At 37.8% G+C, this 24,468-nt stretch overlaps 1 protein-coding gene across 1 annotated transcript in view; it reads left to right on the top strand.

Annotated features, from left to right (window-relative positions):
- The window catches only part of NOL4 (nucleolar protein 4), a 701,612-nt gene that overhangs the window by 71,459 nt on the left and 605,685 nt on the right, over nucleotides 1-24,468 (top strand). Inside the window, exon 4 of the mRNA XM_084964462.1 lies at nucleotides 14,378-14,578. The gene's annotated coding sequence lies outside the window, so the exon portion shown is untranslated. The remainder of the gene's footprint in view (nucleotides 1-14,377; nucleotides 14,579-24,468) is intronic.

The raw sequence follows: 24,468 nt of genomic DNA, 5'->3' as shown, positions 1-24,468 counted from the left end.
CTTCAGGTCCTTTTCAGGGGGAATTGTTCCATATGTAGCTGTAGATTTGGTGTGTCCATGAGAGTAAGTGAGTTCAAGATCTTCCTGTATCACCATCTTGGACCACCTGCTCAGGAGAATAATGCTTTTTTAAATACATAAAGTATATAGAATTATATAATGAACCAATAATATAAAAAACAGTTACCAAGAAATGTTTAAAATTTGTATCATAGTTTTGTATGTGGTTCTTGATGAACACATTAAATAAAAAGATCAGAGTCCAATAACTCCTTTAATTTCAAAATAATGATAAATATAAATGATAGTTTAAGATCTTAGCAACAGGATTATGTGATAGAAATTAGGTGTAATGTACTTGGTGAAAAAGGCATAGGTTCAGCCAATACTGCTGTGGCTTGTTCCCTATGGTCACTGACAAAGGAAATGCTAAATTTAGGTTCTCCGACTGAAAGTAACTAGTAAAAATGCAGTGTATTTTTGTTCCCATCCAAGTTCAGGGAATTCCTTTGAGGATAAAGGAGATGACCTGAACATGTGTTCTACAGTGAAACTGTTTGAACTTTGGAGCGAGGTGGACCTGGTATGAAGGAGGGGAATAGGTTCCTTCTCCAACACTGGTTATTTCTAAGGCACTACACTAGAATTTTTTTTTCTTTTGCTTTGTTTTCTGATTTTTATTTTATTTTATTTTTTAAATGATTTTTATTTTTTCCATCATAGCTGATTTACAGCGTTCTGTCAACCAGTCACACATACATGTATACATGCTTTTTCTCACATTATTATGCTCCATCACAAGTAACTAGATATAGTTCCCAGTGCTATACAGCAGGATCTCATTGTTTATCCATTCCAAAGGCAATAGTTTGCATCTGTTAACCCCAAATTCCCAGTCCATCCTAGTCCATCCCCCTCCCCCTAGGCAACCGCAAGTCTGTTTTCCAAGTTCATGTTCTTTTCTGTGGAAAGGTTCATTTATGCCATTTGTTAGATTCCAGTTATAAGTGATATCATATGCTATTTGTCTTTCTCTTTCTGATTTACTTCACTTAGTGTGAATCTCTAGTTCCATCCATGTTGCTGCAGATGGCATTATTTTGTTCTTTTTATGGCTGAGCAGTATTCCATTGTGTACACATATACCATATCTTCTTAATCCATTCATCTGTCGATGGATATATAGGTACTATACTAGAATTTTTGATGCACATCATCTCATTTAATTGTCAAAACAATGTTTCATGGTAGTTGTTATTTCCATATAATAATAATGGGAATTGGAGACATTGAGAGGCAGAGTGATTTGCGCAAATTCCTATGACTATGAATTTTGACCTAAGCTGTAGACCCAGGCCTGGCCCTACTCTAAAGGACAGAGTTTCATCTCAGAATTATAATGACCTCTAAGCATTTGGGTAGAAAGCTCATCACCTCCACAAAACTGTAAACTCCTCCATACCAGGGTTCAAGTTGACGTCATCTCCGCACCAGCTTTGCAGTGTCTCACTGTCACTTTAAGCCTATTGTATTTTGATTTGTAATCATTAAAACAGCTGAATATCTTTAGAATACAAAGTAAATATGAAAATATTGTTAAATGCCTCTATGCTTGCCATCTTTATGGAAGAGCAATATAGGAGTTGATGGAAGTGACACAGGAGAATGATCTCTGACAAGATTCTTTTTTTTTTGTTGTTGTTGTTGTTTTTTTGTTTTTTGTTTTATTTTCCCACTGTACAGCAAGGGAGTCAGGTTATCCTTAGATGTATACATTGCAGTTACAGTTTTTTCCCCCACCCTTTCTTCTGTTGCAACATGAGTATCTAGACATAGTTCTCAATGCTATTCAGCAGGATCTCCTTGTAAATCTATTCTAGGTTGTGTCTGATAAGCCCAAGCTCCCGATCCCTCCCACTCCCTCCCCCTCCCATCAGGCAACCACAAGTCTCATCTCCAAGTCCATGATTTTCTTTTCTGAGGAGATGTTCATTTGTGCTGGATATTAGATTCCAGTTATAAGTGATATCGTATGGTATTTGTCTTTGTCTTTCTGGCTCATTTCACTCAGGATGAGATTCTCTAGTTCCATCCATGTTGCTGCAAATGGCATGATGTCATCCTTTTTTATGGATGAGTAGTGTTCCATTGTGTATATATATACCACCTCTTCTGAATCCAGTCATCTGTCGATGGACATTTGGATTGTTTCCATGTCCTGGCTATTGTGAATAGTGCTGCAATGAACATGCGGGTGCATGTGTCTCTTTTAAGTAGAGCTTTGTCCGGATAGATGCCCAAGAGTGGGATTGCGGGGTCATATGGAAGTTCTATGTATAGATTTCTAAGGTATCTCCAAACTGTTCTCCATAGTGGCTGTACCAGTTTACATTCCCACCAGCAGTGCAGGAGGGTTCCCTTTTCTCCGCAGCCCCTCCAGCACTTGTTATTTGTGGATTTATAAATGATGGCCATTCTGACTGGTGTGAGGTGGTATCTCATGGTAGTTTTGATTTGCATTTCTCTTATAACCAGTGATGTTGAGCATTTTTTCATGTGTTTGTTGGCCATCTGTATATCTTCCTTGGAGAAATGTCTATTCAGGTCTTTTGCCCATTTTTCCATTGATTGGTTTTTTTGCTGTTGGGTTGTATAAGTTGCTTATATATTCTAGAGATTAAGCCGTTGTCAGTTGCGTCATTTGAAACTATTTTCTCCCATTCTGTTAAGTTGTCTTTTTGTTTTCTGTTGGGTTTCCTTTGCTGTGCAAAAGCTTTTCAGTTTGATGAGGTCCCATGGGTTTATTTTTGCTCTAGTTTCTATTGCTTTGGGAGACTGCCCTGAGAAAATATTCATGATGATGATGTCAGAGAGTGTTTTGCCTATGTTTTCTTCTAGGAGTTTGATGGTGTCCTGTCGTATATTTAAGTCTTTCAGCCATTTGGAGTTTATTTTTGTGCATGGTGTGAGGGTGTGTTCTAGTTTCATTGCTTTGCATGTTGCTGTCCAGGTTTCCCAGCAATGCTTGCTGAATAGACTTTCCTTTTCCCATTTTATGTTCTTGCCTCCCTTGTCAAAGATTAATTGACCATAGGTGTCAGGGTTTATTTCCGGATTCTCTATTCTGTTCCATTGGTCTGTCTGTCTGTTTTGATACCAGTACCACACTGTTTTGATGACTGTGGCTTTGTAGTATTTCTTGAAGTCTGGGAGAGTTATGCCTCCTGCTTGGTTTTTGTTTCTCAGGATTGCTTTGGCGATTCTGGGTCTTTTGTGGTTCCATATAAATGTTTGGATTGTTTGTTCTAGTTCTGTGAACAATGTCATGGGTAATTTGATAGGGATTGCATTGAATCTGTAGATTGCTTTGGGTAGGATGGCCACTTTCACAATATTGATTTTTCCAATCCAGGAACATGGAATATCTTTCCATTTCTTTACATCTTCTTTGATTTCTTTGATTAAAGTTTTATAGTTCTCGGCATATAGGTCCTTTACCTCTTTGGTCAGGTGTATTCCGAGGTATTTGATTTTGTGAGGTACAATTTTAAAAGGTATCGTATTTTTGTATTCCTTTTCTAATGTTTCATTGCTGGTATACAGAAATGCAACTGACTTCTGAATGTTAATCTTATATCCTGCCACTTTGCTGAATTTATTAATCAGTTCAAGGAGTTTTGGGGTTGAGTCCTTAGGGTTTTCTAGGTATAGTATCATGTCATCTGCATACAGTGACAGTTTGATCTCTTCTCTTCCTATATGGATGCCTTTTATTTCTTTTGTTTGTCTAATTGCTGTGGCTAAGACTTCCAAAACGATGTTGAAGAGCAGTGGTGAGAGTGGGCATCCCTGTCTGACAAGATTCTGAATGAACTTATCCTGCATTAACTTCTGTGAATCAAAGCCTTCCTGGAGAGCATGGCCATGCCCATGGATGTGTTCTTGGCTATGACTTATATACAGAAGCTATGCAGGGAACAGCATCCAAATCTCTAAATTAATGATAATCACACCCCAAGTAAACAGACTAATTAACATTAATGATAATGAAAACCCAACTACCCTTCAGTGGTCCTGATTACATAGTTTACTTAGTAAAATACGGGCTGAGAAGTATCTTTAACTGAGAGAAGCAATGGTTGTTAATACTAAATCTTCCTTTTTTCCATTAAAGGCCTCTAGCATATTAATTGCATCATCAGCCCATTTATTGATTTTAATGCCTTGCAGTTTGCTAAAAATGAAATTCTCTCTAGTTGCTTTAGGATTCCTTGAAATTTAATACATACAGTGATTTGGGACTAGAGAGGTTCCACTGGCCAGTTTTAATTAAAAAATACAATACAATGAAAAATAAAACTCTAGGTTCACCAAATTACTTTTTGTTCAGTGGGGAAAAAAAATCCAGATAAATCAGACTTTCTTGCATTTACTTTACTAATGAGGAAATACAATCCGAGCAAAATAAATCTCTTTTTGCTGAAATGGCAATTTGTTAGTGCTTGGAAGTTTTATTTCTTATTGATTAGGTAATAGATATAAAGAGACTCATTACTCTTGAGTGCTTTGGCTTGAAGAATGTTAACAGAAGACAACTTCAGGATGATTTTGAATAATTCTAGGAGTCCACCTACAAAGGACATCCATATTCTGTTTTGTTGTTATTTGTTTTACTATAGACATTCTTTTTTATTTTAAAAAAAGCAATAAACAAATACTATCATTTTCAATTTATTTTAAAAAATCCAATTCAGCACTAGAAAATACATTGAAAAACACCTTTTGTTCCAGTAACTTAAATTCCTCAAGCTTAATGCTTGGGTTTGTTCTCAAAAGGCACAGCATATTAGATTACAGAATCTTAAAGACTTAAAAACAGTAAGATTTTCAGGTTCATCTTTATATGAGCATCAGTCCTCAGATTCTGAAATAATATTTACACATACGGTGGGGGAACTATTTCTGAACTCTTCCTAAAGTGACAGTTTGGGGAACATTTCTATTTTTTGCTATTTGGCAGAGTACGTGACAGAGACCAAAAAGTATTAGTCATTCTTATTTTTATTGTGCTGCTGTGTGATTCAATGGCTTGACACAAATCTATCTTTGGCACTGCTTGAAGAGTTTCAACTCTACTCAGTGATCTGACGGGACTTTAGTGAAGCCAGATTAACTAGTCCTGCTATATGGTTTAATATCTGGTAGAATCCCATTGTGTTGCTGTAGGAAATGGACAAGGGCAGCTGTAAGTTTCACAGGTTACCAGCCAAGGGAACCGATCTCAGCTCTTCTGATTTGGAAACATGATATTGATATTATCAATTTATGAAGCATCCTCAGGCTGAAAGAAGGGCTGGATATGGGCTTATGGGCCAGGACTTTGAACTGGACCAGAGTCCTAGATCAAGCAGGTACTACTTCTTTACCTGGATAAATGGGCTTAAACTCTTTGAGCTCCATTTGCTTCAAGTGTGACATTGGGAGAATAAGGCGAACATTATGGGTCTGTGGTGAGGTAAAGCGATGATGATAGTTAAAAACTATCTGATCAAATGCCCAACACATAGGAGGTGCTCAATAAAGAAATGCAGTGGAGTTCCCTGGTGGCTCAGCAGGTTAAGGATCTGGCATTGTCACTGCCATGGCTTGGGTCACTGGCTTGGGAATTTCCACATGCTGCAGGTAGAGCCAAAAACAAACCAAAAAAATAAATTAAAAAAATTTTTAAAAAGCAGCATGATAGCATGGCACAGTATAAAGAGCCCTGAAATACACTTTAGAAAGATAAATCTGATATACAGAATAGAGAAGAGGGTAGGGATGGAAGGTAAATCCTAGAAGCTAATAGGATGGTCTGCTAGACTCCAAGTTGAGGACAGTAACCTAACACAAAAGACTGATTTATAAAGCAAAATGCTACTTTGCTTATTTGTGATAAGGTAATGATGCTATTTATACCAGGCAATACTGATATTCCCAACCTTTTCTAAAAAGCAGTCACACACATTATATGGGGATACAATAGAGTGTTAGTGATTTTCCCACGTAGGTTCTCCCCCACAGTTGCCTTGTCATTCTGCTTCTGTGTGAGGAGAAACAGCGGCTGTGTTTCACTGGACAGTTCAACGAAGTGTGCATTTCTTGAGTCTAAAGGGCACTCAGACATTACTGTCATGGGCACTTTATGAAAGTGTAACAGAGCAAATGATGGGTCAAAAAAAAGTGAAGATGAATGAGCCCTCTGCAACTGGGTAATTGACGTTCATTTTACATGACCTTTATTTTCTGGGTGAGTCTATTTCAAGGGCCCACCCTCCCAGCTCTGGTCCCAGCCTGAAAAATCCATCTTTTCCTCCTTTCAGAGTTAACCAGATCAATCGTCAGGTCCTGCTGGTATCTGGCACATGTCTCTCTTAATTTGAGTAAAATCATGAGGCAAGCATTCTTTCTGGATGCCACGGATCCCTTACTCTCCATAATCGCCTTGGCTTTAGCATGGAGCTCACCAGTACCTTTCTCTCATATTTGGTCACAGTTAGAAGCACCCCTTACCCATTGGTACTGTTTTTCATATGTGGTTTAGGGACCACCCACTGCAGAATCTCTTGAGCTACTTGTTGAAAATACTGATTCCAGAGTTTAATTCAGATCTCTTAGGGTGGATCCTGGGAATCTGTGTCAGATCCACTGTTGGTGGTGGTAACAATGGAAAGACTCCTAGGATCCTTCCCTCCCTCTATGGCCAGGAGATGCTCTAAAAATCCCTGGGGGAGTTTCCGTCGTGGCTCAGTGGTTAACGAATCCGACTGAGAACCATGAGGTTGCGAGTTTGATCCCTGGCCTCGCTCAGTGGGTTAAGGATCCAGCGTTGCCACTAGCTGTGGTGTAGGTTGCAGATGCGGCTTGGATCCCGCGTTGCTGTGGCTCTGGCGTAGGCCAGTGGCTACAGCTCCGATTCAACCCCTAGCCTGGGAACCTCCATATGCCGAGGAAGCAGCCCAAGCAATGGCAAAAAAGACAAAAAAAAACAAAAAATCCCTGGGACCCCACTGTGTGCTGGGTGTGGGACAAGCACAAAATGCTTTTTCCACTTAGGCTTGGCTCACTCTCTGAGTCACATCTCTCACATGGCACATGCGGAATCTGAAAACACAACCGGATCCACAAAAGAGAAAGGAAGGGACACTGTAGTCTCACAACTGGCTTGACTCAGTTCATGGGGTGGGAGATTAGACAGGGTTTAGGTAACCAAACATCAGAGAGTCGTTAACAATGAGCAGTTGCTAGAAGAGCAGTTTCCACATCTTTGCTCTTTCATCTTGATACCCTGTTATACTCTTAAAAATAACTGAGGATCCCCAAAGCTTTTGTTTGTGTTTAATATATCGTTGGCTGTATTAGAAATCAAAACTGAGGAAGCTTAAAGGTATAAATTCATCCAAAAAAACCCACCCAACTTAATTATATTAACATAATTAGCATACTTTTATTTGAAAAACTACCTATTTTTCCAAATAAAATAGTGAGAGGGGAGGTGTTATTTTTTACACCTGATGTAAATATCATTAATGCTTGGCTCAATGTTTTATCAGCTTTTAGAGTTGATCTGTTGCAATTTGTTGTTTTAAATATATGAAGAAAATGTGGCATCACATAGATATGTGGTTTGAAAATGGAAAAATATTTTAATAGCTTTTTTTAGATAATGGTCAAAATTCTTTTTTGAGGAGTTCCAGTTGTGGCTCAGCAGAAACAAACCCAACTAGTATCCATGAGGATGTGGGTTTGATGCTGGCCCTGCTCAGTGGGTTGGGGATCCAGTATTGCCCTGAGCTAGGGTGAAGGTCACAGATGCAGCTCAGATCTGGCATTGCTGTGGCTGTGGCATAGACAAGCGGCTAAAGCTCTGATTTGACCCTTAGCCTGGGAACTTTTCATATGCTGCAGGTTCAGCCCTAAAAAGCCAAAAACTAAAACAAAAACAAAAAATACCACTTTTTTTGATATGATAGCAAGAGCTAACAAGGGATGGTCTTTTAAAGCTTCATTGTGATGTCAAACCAGCAGTCTGTTAAAACCCATTAAATCCTTGAATGGATCTTTTATCCATGATATTTTGTAGCTTAACACGTGATATTCAGAATACGACTTCACCTTAACATACAGATCTTCCAAATGCTAACACGTTTCATTTTACAATATGAAAAAAAAAAAAATGCCATGTTAGTTTCTCAGAAGAGCTGGAACAAAGTATCACAAACTGGGTGACTTAAAACAGCAGAATTTAATGTCTCAGGTTTTGAGACTAGAAGTCAGAAATCAGGATGTCGGTGGAGACACACCCCCCACCCCGAAACCTGTAGCGGAGGCCTTCCTTGCCCCTTTCTACCTCTGATGGTTGCTGGCAATCCTCGGCCTTCCTTGCCTTCCAGATGAATCACTCCAATACTGCATTTTCATAGGGCTTCCTCCCTGGATATCTTTACACTGTCTTCTCTGTGTGTGTGTCTGTCTCTGTGTCCAAATTTCCCCTTTTTATAAGGACACCAGTCAGTTCAGATTAGATCCTACCCTAATGACCTCATTTAAACTAGATGCTTTCTGTAAAGGTCCTATTTCCAAATAAGGCCACATTCTGAGGTCCTGGGGGTTAGGACTTCAATATACCTTTTTGAAGGGACACAATTCAGGCCCTAACAACTGCACCCATTAACATCACCACTGAACTCAGTCCCCGAAGTGTGCAGTCATTGTGCAGTGGCCATGTTCACCTTGATACACATTTTCCAGATTTCTAATTTTTACTTGGCAGCTTGCATTCCGTCTTTAGCAACGAATACTCTCAGTCATTTTCCTCGATACCACAGGCTCACTTTGTTCATTTTCAAGCAAATGTCTGCCAAATACCTGTGTTTCAATAACCACAGTTTGTCCATTGTTCTGTCCAGTAAAAATGGTGCTCCATTTTAAAAAAAGGAGCTAGTTCAGCTTGCAACTCAATCTGTTTTCCCTGTGACATCTGTAATGAGTCAGGCTCCTGATGAAAAACCTGTGTGTGATTTTTCAGGCCTGACCATAGGCCTTTATAAAGGCTTTGCCTGATAAGCTTTGCAGGGGAGATTGCTCTGCCCCACACCGCACTTGGTACACAGCCGGTCACCTGTAGACTCTGAATGTAGTTGCAACAAGGACTCAGGTCCCCTGGTCTGTCATGCCCTTTGCATAATATTTACTTTCCTAGCCTGGGCACCTTCCTTCCTAGATCCTTTATCTGAGGCCTCGTTGCTAAGGTCTTCCTCAGGTGCCTGTGCTCACAAGGGAGGAGGGGAAACTCTTCAAGAGCCTTTTCCCTTCTCTGGTTGGTTACCAGGACTTTTCCACTCCAAGCCCGACCCCGAGCCCTCCTTCTTGACCCCAGAGTCCATAAGACAGCCAGAGCCCTTTGTTCGGGGCTCCCTCAACAGTGAGACGACCCACAGGTCTGTGCTCATCCTCCTGATGTGGGTGGGGTGTGCCCTTCCACAGGGGAAAACAGAACAGAGAGAGTTGGCATTTCTTCCTGTTTAAGCTTCTTGCTTATACCATCTTGGTTAGTGATTAACTCTTTCACTTGGGGCTTGTTGCTTCAGTGGGCTTCTCTGACATACAACAGCTCAGTTTGCTCTGTCTCCAAAGTCAGCTGAGCTCCAGACACTCAAACGGCATCTCCTTGCAACTACCACCATATTCTGGGATGTAGCAAAAGCTCTCCATGTGTGCTTCTCATTTAGTCATATAGAATATTATAGGGGATCCTATTGTGGCTCAGCAAGAGGAACCTGGTGTTGTCTCTGTGAGGATGCAGGTTCCTGGCCTTGTTCAGTGGGTTAAGGATCCCATATGGCTGTGGCTGTGGCTGTGGCTGTGGCATAGGCTGGGAGCTACAGCTCCAATTTGACCCCTAGTCTGGGAACTTCCATATGCCATAGGTGTGGCTATAAAAAGAAGAAAAAAGCCGTGTACTCATGCATTGAGTATAACCATATCTTAATATTTTTTACTTTCATAATCGACAGTATTAAGTGAACCTCGTATTCATTTTTTCATTGCAAATGAAGAGCACAGTGACTGCTGACACAGTTCGCTGCCACTGCCTTGACTAGCTCTAAGGCAACAGTAGTTTTACCAACCATTGTTCCTGTATCACCAGTGCCGATATCGACATGCCGAAAGGCAAGCAACAAGTTAGTGTTATTATGAAAATAGTTTTGACCTCGAGGACTCCCTGAATGGGTTTCAGGGCCTCCCAGGATTGTTGTACCACCCCTTGAGGACTACCTGCAGTGTGAGTATGTTCTCTGAGCTGGCAGCATGGTATTACAGAAGCTGATGGGAGATTTAAGGGTTTGGGAATCCAGGATCTCAGCTATCCTTCTATCTCTGATATCTGGTAGGTTTGTCAGTATTGAGTATGTATATATTTTTTAGTTTCAACTGCAAAAGCTACACGTATTCAAGTGGATGATCAAAATCCCTGAACCAAGAGAGGCTCTGCTATGGATTTGTTTTCTTTGAGCCATAGCCAAAAAAAAAAAAAAAAAAAAAATTCTACTTCCTTTTTCTTGGGAACCAAGTTCCATATGGAAAGAGCCTAGCATCTGCTGCAGGAGAGAGACTCAAGCAAATATCTGGTACTGGCAAGGCTAAGGTTTTTCTAGAGATGAGTGAAAAATCTTTCAGGGATTTCAAATTGCTGCTTAGTGTTTCCATTTGAAGGGGCTCCACTGCAAAATCCTTGGAAACCTGTGATGACAGTTGTAGCTAGTGATCCATAATAAATGTGAATGATAAATATATCTCTGACCAAGAGATGGGAGGGATTTTTGATCTTTCATTCGTATTTGTAAAACAAAAATATAGGCATTCCACTTCCTTCCTTACAATCCTCTAGGAGTATTCAAGATGATAATCATACTTATTTGAGAACATAACACACAGCCCTAACCACTCCAGCCCTGTTTGTTTTTCCAATTTCATCTTTTCTGTGTCCCTGCCCTGGCTTACCATAGGTCTGCCACACAGAGCAGGTCAAGTCACATGCTCCATATTCCTGTATAATGACCTCTCCTTCTGCCTGTTATGGCTTTCTTCCACCTCCCCTGACCTCCTCAAGTGGCCAAAATCTGAGTCATCCTTCAGGACTCTGCTCATGCCCACTGAGAGGCTTTCTGGTGCCTGACATTTTGATTTGGGTAGACATTTTGACATTCCAAATTTTCCAACATCAGCAATCAATTCCCTGATTCTCCAGATGCCAGCTGGGGGTCCTACAATTCAATTTGGTTCTGATACTAACTTCCTGGAATTAGCATCAGGTCCCGAAGTTAAAAGGCTCAGTCCTGAAGATGGTGCCCACTTCAGACACCAATTAGAAGTCCTGGGCCACCCATCCTTCTGAGTGACCAGATAAGAGCTGGAGATTCCCACGACCCCTTCCTCAGTTTCAATAATTTGCTGAAATTGCTCACAGTACTTAGGAAGGAACTTTACTTACTTTTCCTGGTTTGTTAGAGGATACAAATGAATAGTCAGATGAGCAGATGTACAGGACAAGGTCTGGAAGAGTCCTGAGAACCAGAATTCTGTCTCTATGGATTTGGGGTGTGCCATTCTTCCTGTACAGAGAGGTGTTTGCCAACTCTGAAGCTCTATTAACCCCATTATTTAGGATTTTTAATGAAGGTTCCATTGCATAGGCACAATTGATTAAATTATTGCCCATTGGTGAGTAATTCAATCTCCAGTCCCTCTCACCTCCCTAGAGATTGGAGGTTGAAAGTTTCATGCTCCTTTGAGATCAAGACTTGGTTTCTTTGTAATTAGCCAAAAGCTGCCTAGGGGCTTGTCAAGGGTAAACTCATTAGAAAAAAAAGATACTTTTATCACCCTTATTACTCAGAAAATTCCAAGGGTTTTGGGAACTCTGTACCAAGCACCAGGGACAAAGACCAAATATCTTTCTATGATACCAAAAACCCTAGAAGCCAAAGCATTATACTTCATCTGTGTCAGTCATTCAATCCATATACTCAGACAATCCCTGTATTTCTGTATTTCAGATTAGGGCTCAGGGATGGGATGATATTTAGTTGTGTTAAAACTTCATGTTTAAGGATATAATGGCATCTATGGCACACATTGTTGGGTAATTTTGAAAAGGTGAAAATTTTAGGATACAAAATGTCTGTAGCCTTTAATAGTTACATCTAAACTTCCTGCTTTATAACTTAATTTCACAAGCTGATTTAGTAATCATAGCATGCATCCTGGAACTTTTTTCGCATCACTTACTATGTTGTACCTTAGTTGCTCACTGTTTTTTTCCACTGGGTTTTAAGTGGGAAGTCTTTCCTATCAATCTCCCCCCATTTTAGAAACAGTTCGTGTTCTCTACTTTCTGCTCTATCATTTGCTCTGTGCAGAAATATATCATAGAACCTGTAGCAGACTATGGTGATGACTTAAATTTGGTTGCTAGACCATAAGCCAGTGGATGACTTGGACCACTGTTTATCTTATGTCCCCATTGCTTGACATTCGTTAGCATTTGTTGAATATTGGAATCCGTGAACTGTCTGCTTCTCTAATGTCATCACCTCCATCTTGTCTTAACCTGTCACATACTCAAGTAGCTCTTTCCATATCTTTTATATTTACATTCCTGTAATCTAACTCCTGTCTTTGCTTCTTGAGCACGTGGACAACTCCATTCTCAAACTCCCTGCTCCTTGCTTGCCTTATCGCTAACTCTCCATTTCATCATATCATTCATTCGGCTCAATGCTTATTAATTAGTATGCATCTGCATTAATTGTCTACTCCCAGACCTGTGACAGAAGCTAACCTCCATGGGCTTTTCTGCATTGATCTCTCTGTGGGTATCTTCAATACCAAAAGTCTTCGGGAATCTGCACAATTGGGTGGCACTTCTGAAACCTGAAATAAATACACAACTAAATCCACCTGGACATCCACAGACTATTCTATGTAAAATTATACATAGAATGCATTCCTCATCTCTCTAATGGTAAGAAAAATTAGGAAAACATTTAAAAATGTCCAAAGGTAATGTAATAGTTACAGTGTATTTTTGATAAAAAATTGAATGGTTTGTACAAAATAATCATTGCACTTCATCATGTAAAAGCGAATTATAAAGTCAAAGGTAGTCCTTACTATAAGATTGTGTCTAAACATGAATGAATATTTTTTTCTTGTGATACTTGCTCATTTCTTTTGTTTCTTCAATATTTATTTATTATCTGCTACATTCCAGATGTTGTTTTAGCAATGCAACACGTTTCTTGCCCTCCTGGAGTTCACAATGCGGTTGGATAAATGTACTATATAGAAAACCCATTGTATTATACACTGCAATAACTGCCACAATATTTAGTCACATATTCCTTCAGAATATATCGTTTGGGGGTTCCCACTGGCACAATGGGATCAGCAACTCTCTGCAGCTCCAGGACACAGGTTCAATCTCTGGCTTGGCACAGTGGGTTAAAGGATCTGGTGTTGCCGAAGCTTCAGTGTAGGTCACAACTGTGGCTCAGATCTGATCCCTGGCCTGTGAACTCCCTATTCCTTGGGGTGACCAAAAATAGAAAAAAAAAAAAGTATAGATTGTTTGAACTTGTACTGTGTACTATGTAACAGACATTATCATAATATTAATGAATCATGACTCTTAGAATTATGTGGTTTTTAAATATTTGATTACTAATCTCTGTTATGTCTCTTTATTCTTTTTCATTAATAACTTTGAAAATAATTAAAAATTCACCAAAATGGTGAAGTTTAGTAAATAGGTAATAATGAGTTTAAAAGATGGGTTATGTTTCATTAAGAGAAATTTTAGCTCTTTATACATTGTGTAAGGGAGAAAATGGTCACACTGAAGAATTATCCAATTCTCTATCTAAAAGGGGACCACAGTATCATTGTCTATGAGTCCTAGAAAAATAAAATTATTTTAGGTTTAAATGGATCCTTCAAAATGTGAAAAAAAAAGGCTTATTCAAATGAGGTATTATTGCAATAGATTTCGCAAGTTAGCTAGTCTGACATTAGGAGAAATGTTTAAATTATATAATTTACCAATAAAGATTATAATTTGCCATGCTCTCAGCATGAAAGTATTTGAGTGGTTCAAACAAAATTAAAGATGATTTCAAATCAGGTGAAAACAGTGCATGAGTATGGCTATGGACTGTTATTTCCTTATGGAATAAAATAAAAAGGAGCTTAATATCTTTTTGATGTATACACTTAATTTCTTGCATCAAAGGAGAGTTCTGGTAGGAAAATAATGGCTATTTTTTTTTCCTTCCAGTTACAAAGACAGCTTTAAAGTAAAGAAGGGAAAATTGGCTTGATACCTCAGAATCAACAACAATTACCTTTGCCTGAAATATCCAGAGGCTCGGAATCGGAAATCCAGAAACTCTAGTGCCAGCATTGTCTGGTGAGATGAGGCATCTGAGCAAGGGGAGACACCTAATGGCATTTCTCATTACCAACAAAGAAAAACAGAGTAAGTCACTCATTGTGAGGAGTATTTATTTTTAATTAAATAAGTTATTGGAAAATTGAAACTGCTTTCAAGTTTGAAGCTGTAAGATTTGGAAGAGTACCATATTCAGGAAGATAATTTCCTAGACAGGTAAGAAAATTACATTACTTTTAAGGAGTGTCTAATTGACACTCTGCAGTAAATTGGTTTTAAATGGGAGTTGCTAATCTGAGGTTCAGGTTTCCCATTTTGATAAGCAATAGATTTATCCACTAAAATCATGATTTTTATAATGTTATAGCAAAACTTAGTGATCAAAAAAAGGAAAATAAAAGTTTTTATCATTTGCTTTAAACAGTTTGACCTACTTGATTTCAGAAACCAAAGCAGAGAGTTGCTTTTTAATGCTTTTGGATTTATGCATAATATTGTTTTCATTTCTGCCTTCTTAGCTGCTCCAATTTCATTGCCTCTGGGTGTATTAACTGAAAAGATTAAAAACATAAATTATCATAACTAATAAAATGCTTCCACAGGCAACTTAAGATAAAAAAAAAACCTATATTTTTATGGGGATGTGGTTTATACTGACCATGCTAATTACAATTCTGACTAAAATTATGTTTTCCTTGGGTGGGCATATATTTTTGTAACACAGGAAAATAGAAACTTTGGAGGTCTTTGACCTAACCCATTATTTAATTATTCATAGCCATCATAATAGCTTATCTATTTTTCTTTTTCCATTTATTTAAATTAAGATTTAAATAAATCATATTTTGTGACTGGTTGACATGCCTCTGTAGACTTTCCTGTAGTCTGGATGGTGCACATTGTATCCTTGTGGAATTGTTTAACATGTTGCCCTGTGTTGTGAAGTAAGTATCTCTAGAGGTTTGATCAGATTCAGGTTGGATTTCCTTAGCAAGACGGTGAATTCTTCCATCAGGAGGCACTCAATGTCTGGCTATTTCTCTTTTGGTGATGTTAGTAACCATTAATACTTAGTGCCTAAGTTCAAGTGGAAGTTTAGAAAATGGTGACATTCCAAAAATATCAAGCTATATTTTCTTTCTTTATTTTTTTTACTTGGGATACTTTACACAGATTTATTCTCTGCATCTCTTACTTGGTTTTGCCCAGTGATATAGTTCACATAGGATATACAGGATAAATATACTTATGTTCAAGATAGTGAATGGATACTCCATCATTCCCCAAAGGTGATCAATTAGGATTTTTTTTTAACATCCTTTGAAGTCATGAACTGAACTATACTTGGTTTCTCCATCCACAGTAATTATTACCATTTCTGAAACTAGACATATCCTACTTTCTGGGCAGTTTATACCTTGTTAGGCTGACTCCTAAGTCCTACTGACATGACCTTAGTAGTTGTTGGAATCCCTACTCTCTGGTATGGCAAAATCATTCAGATTTATTTTATACTTTTCGTACTGCAAATGTGGAATTAGTCATTTTTTTCTAAAGATCTCTTTCTTTTTAGCAGGAAATGTACTTAGAGACCACAATCTGGGTGCTAAGGGTGCTCATTGTGACTGGGGTCATTATTGTTTTCAATTTTTTTTTTTTTAGTTGATGAAGTGAGAAAATACATTCACACACAAAATATATATTCATGAATATGACTAGTTATTAATATGACTGTATATGCCTATGAATGAGTTTTATTTATATATCTAATTCAGGACTACAGTTTTTTCCTGCTGTTATTTGTGTTTTTTAATTTTTTTAATTTTAAAATTTTATTTTATTTTCAACTAACATCTTCTATCTGCACCTCTTTTGCCCCCCCACAATAAGAATAAAGAATTCTGGTTTTATAACCACTCCAGGAATATAACTAGATATCACATAATTACTCAATTGGTTTATTCCACAGTCCACATATAGCTGTCCCAATATAACAACACCAGCTTGCCAACTAGCAACCCTACTGCCAACAATATGCCAACAATATGATTAATGCAAGGAGCTTAAGATCTTGTTTTCTTTTAACAATTTTTTATTCTTAAATTATATCTCAATAGGCAGTGAAATGTCACTTGGAATATTTTCTTTCCATGTGATTATGCCACCAAAAGGATACACATTTAGTTTTATTTTCTTTCTTTTCTGTTTTTAAGGATTTAAAAAAAATGATTTTATCTTCTAAGAGTCAAATTTAATACTTACAGTTTTTTTTATTATTTTTTTTTACCAGGGGAGGGACAAGTTAAAGAAAGAAATCAGGGTAAAGAAATCTAGGTTCAGAGTCAAACAGCTGGAATTTATTTATTTATTTATTTATTTATTTTTTTGTCTTTTGCTATTTCTTTGGGCCGCTTCTGCGGCATATGGAGGTTCCCAGGCTAGGTAGGGGTCTAATCGGAGCTGTAGCTGCCAGCCTACGCCAGAGCCACAGCAACGCGGGATCCGAGCCGCGTCTGCAACCTACACCACAGCTCACGGCAACGCCGGATCGTTAACCCACTGAGCAAGGACAGGGACCGAACCCGCAACCTCATGGTTCCTAGTCGGATTCGTTAACCACTGCGCCACGACGGGAACTCCCAACAGCTGGAATTTAAACCTACATTTCTGTAGAAGTCCAATGTTATATTTTAAGGTCATATTACCATAATGACTTTGAATACATTTCATGTTAGTCTAAATAAACTATCAAGTTATAATCAGTAAGTCAGTTTCTTGTTTTGAGTGTAGTTGTTGCTGAATGCTTAAGTAAAGGAAAAATGAATTTTTGTTTCTACTCTAGTGACAAAATATATTTGTGAAGTTATGCCAATTATTATTTATTGTTGAATTATTTTAAAGAAAAGCATTACTGTACCATTTTATTTTTAAGATACATAGAAGAAAAAGAGAAGAATTTATTTATAAAGCACAATATAAATAAGATGTGGGAATTTTTCTGCTAATTTCATCATTTCAGACAAGGCTGAACAGACTATTTTGGTAAAATTTATAATACCATATTATTCACAGTGTCATTGTGTAAGAAAGATACATTTGTTTCACTATCTTCTTTATATTCTACACATTTTCTATCATTGTGCAAAAGTTCTTAATGAAAGTCTAAAATCATAATTATTGCCATAAGTTTTTGGGTGTCAAAACCAACATGTCTCAGTAAGTTATTAAACCTATATTCTAGCAAAGTAACATTTGTTCATATGCCTGTGTGTATGTAAACCTTAATATTATATAGACTACAAAATGGACCCTTAACATATTGTGCTTTGGATATTTTGAATGAATGTAAATATATATATATGTATAGTCTTTTTAAAAAAGGACTTTAAGCTTTATTATCTAGAAAAGGGAGGAAAAGAACACAAGCGGAATGAAGAATCAGGAGGGATTTTTTTGAGTGTCATTATGTATGTGTTTTTTGATAAGTATATGGCAGTCAGTATCTTAAAAGCAATTCTGAATTCCAAGAGGCAAGCACTTGAGAAGGAAAAATGCTTTGGAATGTTAAGGACCTTTCTTTGCATGTCAAGTATAAAGTCTGGCTGAATAAGGGCACTGAGTTCCATTTCTTAAATCACAGAGAAGAGAGTAATGGTTAACAACAAAAAAATAGCTTTCCACTATTCAGAGAGCAGATTCCAAACTGGGGTGGAGTCTGAAGAACATTGGTAAGATCAGAAAGAACATTTAGATCAGTGTAAAGTTCTAGTACATCCTCTGGCCTCTTCAGAGGGGAAGCTGGGAGAAAGAGGAGGAATAGAAGTCCTAGATGGGTTTGGCGATTTGAATTCTGGGGAGAGGCAATACTGCAGCCAGCCCACATGCTGGCAGAGTAGAGGTGGTGAGAATGGAGAGATGGAATTGCCTTCTCAAGTCTTTCCTTCCTGTGGGACAAAATGGAGGTCAAAATAGCCCACTGGGCCAAAACCAGGTACAGAAGATAGCTGTGAATTAAGAGCTGCTATGCCTCTTGGGGATTCCCCTAAGTGAGTCCAGAGACTTAGTATTAAGACGTGAGATAGGGGCTGAATCATCAGGAAAGACTGGTAAGTGCTAGCCTCCAACCTATTGATTGTCATACTTTGTGCAGAGAAAACAGAAGCTCTGAGAGTTGGTAGGGTTATCAGTAGAAAAAGCTGAAGACAACCACCAAGACAAGGAACGACAATCTTCCTGTCACCAGAGGCTAGAAATAGAGGATGACACTGGGACCAGATAAACCCTTTCTAAACATGAGGAGGGCATCTCTTTCTCTGGTGATGAGAAGGAGAAGGGCAGTGTCTTAGAATTCTAGAAGTGATCTTAAGCCTAAAGTCTCCCTCAGCTGGAAGTCTCCTTTGTAAGACCCTGTTCTTAAAAGTAGGTACTTTGTGGGGTACTGACTCAGCCTGTTTGTCTCCTTACTTGTAAACTCCTCCTGAGTGATCATATTTAGGCAAATCCTGCACTAATGGTGCCCAAATCTCTGTCTAGACCAGACAGCTTTTAAATTCAGACCCACTTATACCTCGACCTCATCGAGGTATAAACTCATCTTTGCCTCTAAATTTGTTTCTCATTTCAGTGCATGACAGCTCCTTATATTGAGGTGTCCAGACTTCTTGCCTTATACCCTCTCGCTGCATAAGCAGCCACTCAGTCCCTATTCTTAATATTTTCTTCTTTTTTTCATTAAAGTATAGTTGATTTACAATGTGGTGCCAATTTCTGCTATACAGCAAAGTGACTCAGTCATGTATTTATATATATATATACATATATGCACACACATTTCTTTTCTTATATTTTCTTCCATCATGGTCTATCCTAAGAGACTGGACATAGTTCCCTGTGCTATACAGTAGGACCTCACTGCTTATCCATTCCAAATGTAATAGTTTGCATCTACTAACCCCAAACTCCCAGTCCATCCCACACCTTCCTCTTTCCCCCTTGGAAACCACAAGTCTGATCTCCATGTCTGTGAGTCTGTTTCTCTTCTGTAAATATGTTCATTTGTACCATATTTTAGATTCCACATATTAGTGATATCATATGGTATTTGTCTTTCTCTTTCTGACTTACTTCACTCAGTATGAGAATCTCTAGTTGCATCCATGCTGCTGCAAATGGCATTTATTTTATTCTTTTTTATGGTTGCTTCTCTTAACACTTTCAAATGCTCCCCCTCCTATCTATTGCCTTTGCCACTACCTCTGTTTGGGCCAGACCTAAGGTCATGTCTCATCTACATTATTAAATAGTCTAATTGGTTTTCTTATCTTAAGCTTTGCCTTTCACCCAGTATTCCCTAAATCACAGTCATAGTGATATTTTGCAAATCTGATTCTGATTAAGTTACTTCTGACTTAAACTTTCTCCATTTTCAACCACTCTGATTGCTCTCAGGACAAACTTTAAACTCTGCTTAGTAAACAAGTCTTTGTGTGATATGGTACCAAGGAACTTTTCATTATTATTTTCCTATTCACCACCTTAAACTATGAGCCCCAAATATATGGGATATCTTTTGTATTTCAGTCCTTTGGCTTTCAGCATATGCTATTTCAATTACCTGAAGCATTCCCCTTACCACCTACCCTTCCCACACTTACAGATACGTGCTATAGTTTCCCGCTTGAGTCTTGTTTGATGTTTCCCATGAATGATTTAGTTGTTGTTGTAGATGTTTTTGTTAGTATTCTGAACTTCGTCGTTGTAACACATCAGTTTGAGCATCTCTAGGATGGAATCTGGGACATATTATACATATACACATTTGTATATATGTGGGTGTGTGTATATGTATGTATATATACAGTTAGCCTAAATGATAGAAAAAAGAAAAGATTTAGCCTTTGTCTTTGTTAATGGCACCACCAGTATTCATGAGACCAAATTGGAAACTAAGATCTTTTCTTCCTTTTACCCTTTATATTGAATTCGCCATGAAATTTCATTAATTCTCTTGTGAGTGTGGCTAATACCTAGCATACATGAACCCATAATCCAATATTAGTTAGATAAATGTTATTCCAGAGTGGGTGGGGATTTTATTTCATAGATGAAGATAGCAAACCTGGCAAAGCAGGTGTTTTTCTATATTACATTGACTATTTAACTCATGCTTTTGCAATAAGGTATGGAGAAAATCAGTATTCTACAATGGGTTGTGGCTTCAACTTTAAACCTGGATTTTCTTTACTTGGTTGACCCTCAGTAACTTTGGTTTCTTTAATGTTATCACCACCATATAAAAAAAAAATAGTTAACTATGTCTGGGGATAACTGATAAGCAATAACTGCCAAACATTCCCTTTTGCTTCTACTGTAATTGCTCCAGTTCAGACCTTTACCTTCACAGTACCAGCCATCTAACAGTTCCCTTTGTTTCTAGTTTTGTTCTTCCAACTGCAAAAATGGAAATCCAGCCTTTTTTTAAAATGATTTTTATTTTTTCCATTACGGTTGGTTTAGAGTGTTCTGTCAATTTCTACTGTACAGCAAAGTGACTCAGTCATACACACACACACACACACACATTCTTTTTCTCACATTATCCTCCGTCATGTTGCATTATAAGTGCCTAGGTATAGTTTCCTGTGCTATACAGTAGGCTCTCATTGTTTACCCACTCCCAATGCAATAGTTTTTATTTATTAACCCCAGACTCCCAGTACATCTCACTCCCTCCCCCTCCCTCTCGGCAACTGCAAGTCTATTCTCCAAGTCCATGAGTTTCTATTCTGTGGAAAGGTTCATTTGTGCCTAATATTGTATTCCAGATGTAAGTGAAATCATGTGGAATTTGTCTTTCTCTTTCTGACTTACTTCACTCAGTATTAGAGTCCCTAGTTCTGTCCCTGTTACAGCAAATAGCATTCTTTTGTTCTTTTTTATGGCTGAGTAGCATTCCATTGTGTATATATACTATATCTCCTTAATCCATTCGTCTGTCTCTGGTCATTTAGGTTGTTTCCATGTCCTGGTTATTGTGAATGGTGCTGCAATGAACATACGGGTGCATGTATCTTTTTCAAGGGAAGTTTTGTCTGGATATATGCCCAAGAGTGAGATTGCTGGGTCATATGGTAGTTCTATGTATAGTTTTCTAGGGTATCTCCATACTGTTCTTCATAGTCGTTGTACTAATTTACATTCCCACCAATAGTGCAGGAGGGTTACCCTTTTCTCCACACCCTCTCCAGCACTTGTTATTTGTTGACTTATTAATGATGGCCATTCTGAGAGGTGTGAGGTGGTGCCTCATAGTAGTTTTGGTTTTCATTTCTCTAATAATCAGGGATGTTGAGCATTTTTTCATGTGCCTGTTGGCCATCTGTATATCTTCTTTGGAGAAATGTCTATTCAGGTCTTTTGCCCATTTTTCCATTAGGGTGTTGGCTTTTTTGCTGTGAGTTGTATAAGTTGTTTGTATATTTTAGAGATTAAGCCCTTGTCAGTTGCATCATTTGAAATTATTTCCTCCCATTCCATAGGTTGCATTTTTTGTTCTTTTTTATGGTTTCCTTTGCTGTGTAAAAGCTTGTCAGTTTGATTAGGTCCCATTGGTTTATTTTTGCTTTTATTTCTTTTCCTTGGGAGTCTGACCTAAGAAAACCTTTGTATGGTTGATGTCAGAAAATGTTTTGCCTATGTTCTCTCTAGGAGTTTGATGGCGTCTTGTCTTATGTTTAAGTCTTTAAGCCATTTTGAATTTATTTTTGTTCATGGAGTGAGGGTGTGTTCCAGTTTCATTGATTTACATGCAGCTGTCCAGTTTCCCCAGCACCACTTGCTGAAAACACTGTCTTTTTCCCATTTTATATACTTGCCTCCTTTGTCGAAGATTAATTGATCATAGGTATCTGGATTTATTTCTGGGTTCTCTATTCTGTTCCATTGGTCTGTATGCCTATTTTGGCACTAGTACCACACTGTCTTGATTATAGTGGCTTTGTAATATTGCCTGAAGTCTGGGAGAGTTATGCCTCCTGCTTGGTTTTTGTTCCTCAGGATTGCTTTGGCAATTCTGGGTCTTTTATGTTTCCATATAAATTCTTGGATTGTTTATTGTAGTTTTGTGAAAAATGTCATGGGTAATTTGATAGGGATTGTATTGAATATGTAGATTGCTTTGGGTAGTATGGCCATTTTTATAATATTAATTCTTCCAAACCAGGAGCATAGAATATCTTTCCATTTCTTTGAATCCTCTTTGATTTCCTTGATTAATGTTTTATAGTTCTCAGCATATATCTTTACCCTTGTTGGTCAGGTTTATTCTTAGGTATTTAATTTTTGGGGGTATGATTTTTTAAATTTTTTTAGGGAGATATTACTGTCTTTAATTTATAATTGGATTTATGATAATATTCCATGACATGCAGAAAATAATCCTGACATTGTTTTTCTGTTCACGTCCAGAAGGAGAATAGAGTAACTTATAAACTGTGAAGTTGATATTGCCATAATTTATAATGATTTTTTTGACATGCGATTTTAAAAGGTATTACATTTTTGTATTCGTTTTCTAATATTTCATTTTTAGTATGCAGAAATTTGACTGATTTCTGAATGTTAATCTTGTAATTGCTACTTTGCTGAATTCTTTGATCAGTTTGAGTAGTTTTTGTGTGGAGGCCCTAGGGTTTTCCATATATAGTATCATTTCATCTGAATAGAGTGACAAATTTACCTCTTCTCTTCCAATTTGGATACCTTTTATTTATATTGTTTGTCTGATTGCTGTGGCTAGGACTTCCAATACTATGTTGAATCAAAGTGGTGAGAGTGGGAAACCTTGTCTTGTTCCAGATTTTAGTGGAAAGGCTTTCAGCTTTTCTCCATTGAGTATTGGAAATCCAATCTTATTACTATACTATTTAAAACTTTACTGCTTCACTGGCTCTCCATCACCTATAGTCTACATGCACGACATCAAGGAAGGAAAACCCCCATGATTTCTTCTGCTTCCATCGTGTCTCACTACTTCCTCAAGACTTTCTCCTCTAGCCCCCTAAACCCAAGACGTAGCATGCTTTCTGTAAAGAGCCAAAGAATAAATATTTCAGGCTCTGTGGGTGAAAGGCCCTCATCACAACTTTATGACTACCATTGTAGCACAAAAGCAACATGGACAATACATAAAGGAAAGGGCATGGATTATTCCCATAAAACTTTATTTATGAGCACTAACATTTTAATTTCATATAATTGTCATGTACTATGAAATATTCTTCTTCTTTTGATTCTTTCCCCCAACATTTAAAAATTTAAAAAGCATTCTTAGCTCACAGGCTGTTTGAAAACCGGTGGTGGGCAAGCCAGTTTGCCCACCCTCACACTAAGTCTCTGAAAGAGCACTGAATATGCCTTGAAGTTTCAGGCACATTTTTGCTTTGCCTGACGTGGCCCTATTGTTTATATGGGAGAACTTTAACCTAAGTGGAGACGAAATAGAAGATAAGCTTCATCAACATCTTCTGTGAAGTGTTTCCTAATCCTTATACCATAAATGGGAAGGAGGTTGATCACATCTTCTTTCATGTGCTTTAAATATCTTCTAGATATTTCTGCTCTAGTACTTTTCATGCTCTATTGCAACTGTGTATTTGTGTTTATCTACAATTCATTAGGGTAATGGATTATGTTTTATCTCTTTTTAAATTTCTGCCTCCTTGGCATATAAAGCCATTTAACATTTTTTTTGTTTTGTTTTATGAGGTCATTAAGGAAAAGGACAGCTGGAAACCGAGTCCTATTTGGTAGATAATCATCTCACAGACAGAAAAATTTCAATATGTGATGTGGGAGAAGTGTTTGGATGAGAACAGAAAATAAACCAAATGAAAGATAAAATTAGTGACTGGCTGAGTGGGATCTAGCATATAATTGACTAGAATGTACATTAAAATATGCATTCCTTTTAATCTACA

The sequence above is a fragment of the Sus scrofa genome, chromosome 6, assembly GCF_054392235.1.
Source record: "Sus scrofa isolate SSC_HxYL_T2T_F1_AM1 chromosome 6, Sscrofa_HxYL_maternal_Yorkshire_Landrace_v2.0, whole genome shotgun sequence".
Lineage (NCBI taxonomy): Eukaryota > Metazoa > Chordata > Mammalia > Artiodactyla > Suidae > Sus > Sus scrofa.
The sequence above is the reverse complement of the archived record's forward strand: the minus strand, read 5'-3'. Positions and strand labels throughout refer to the sequence as shown.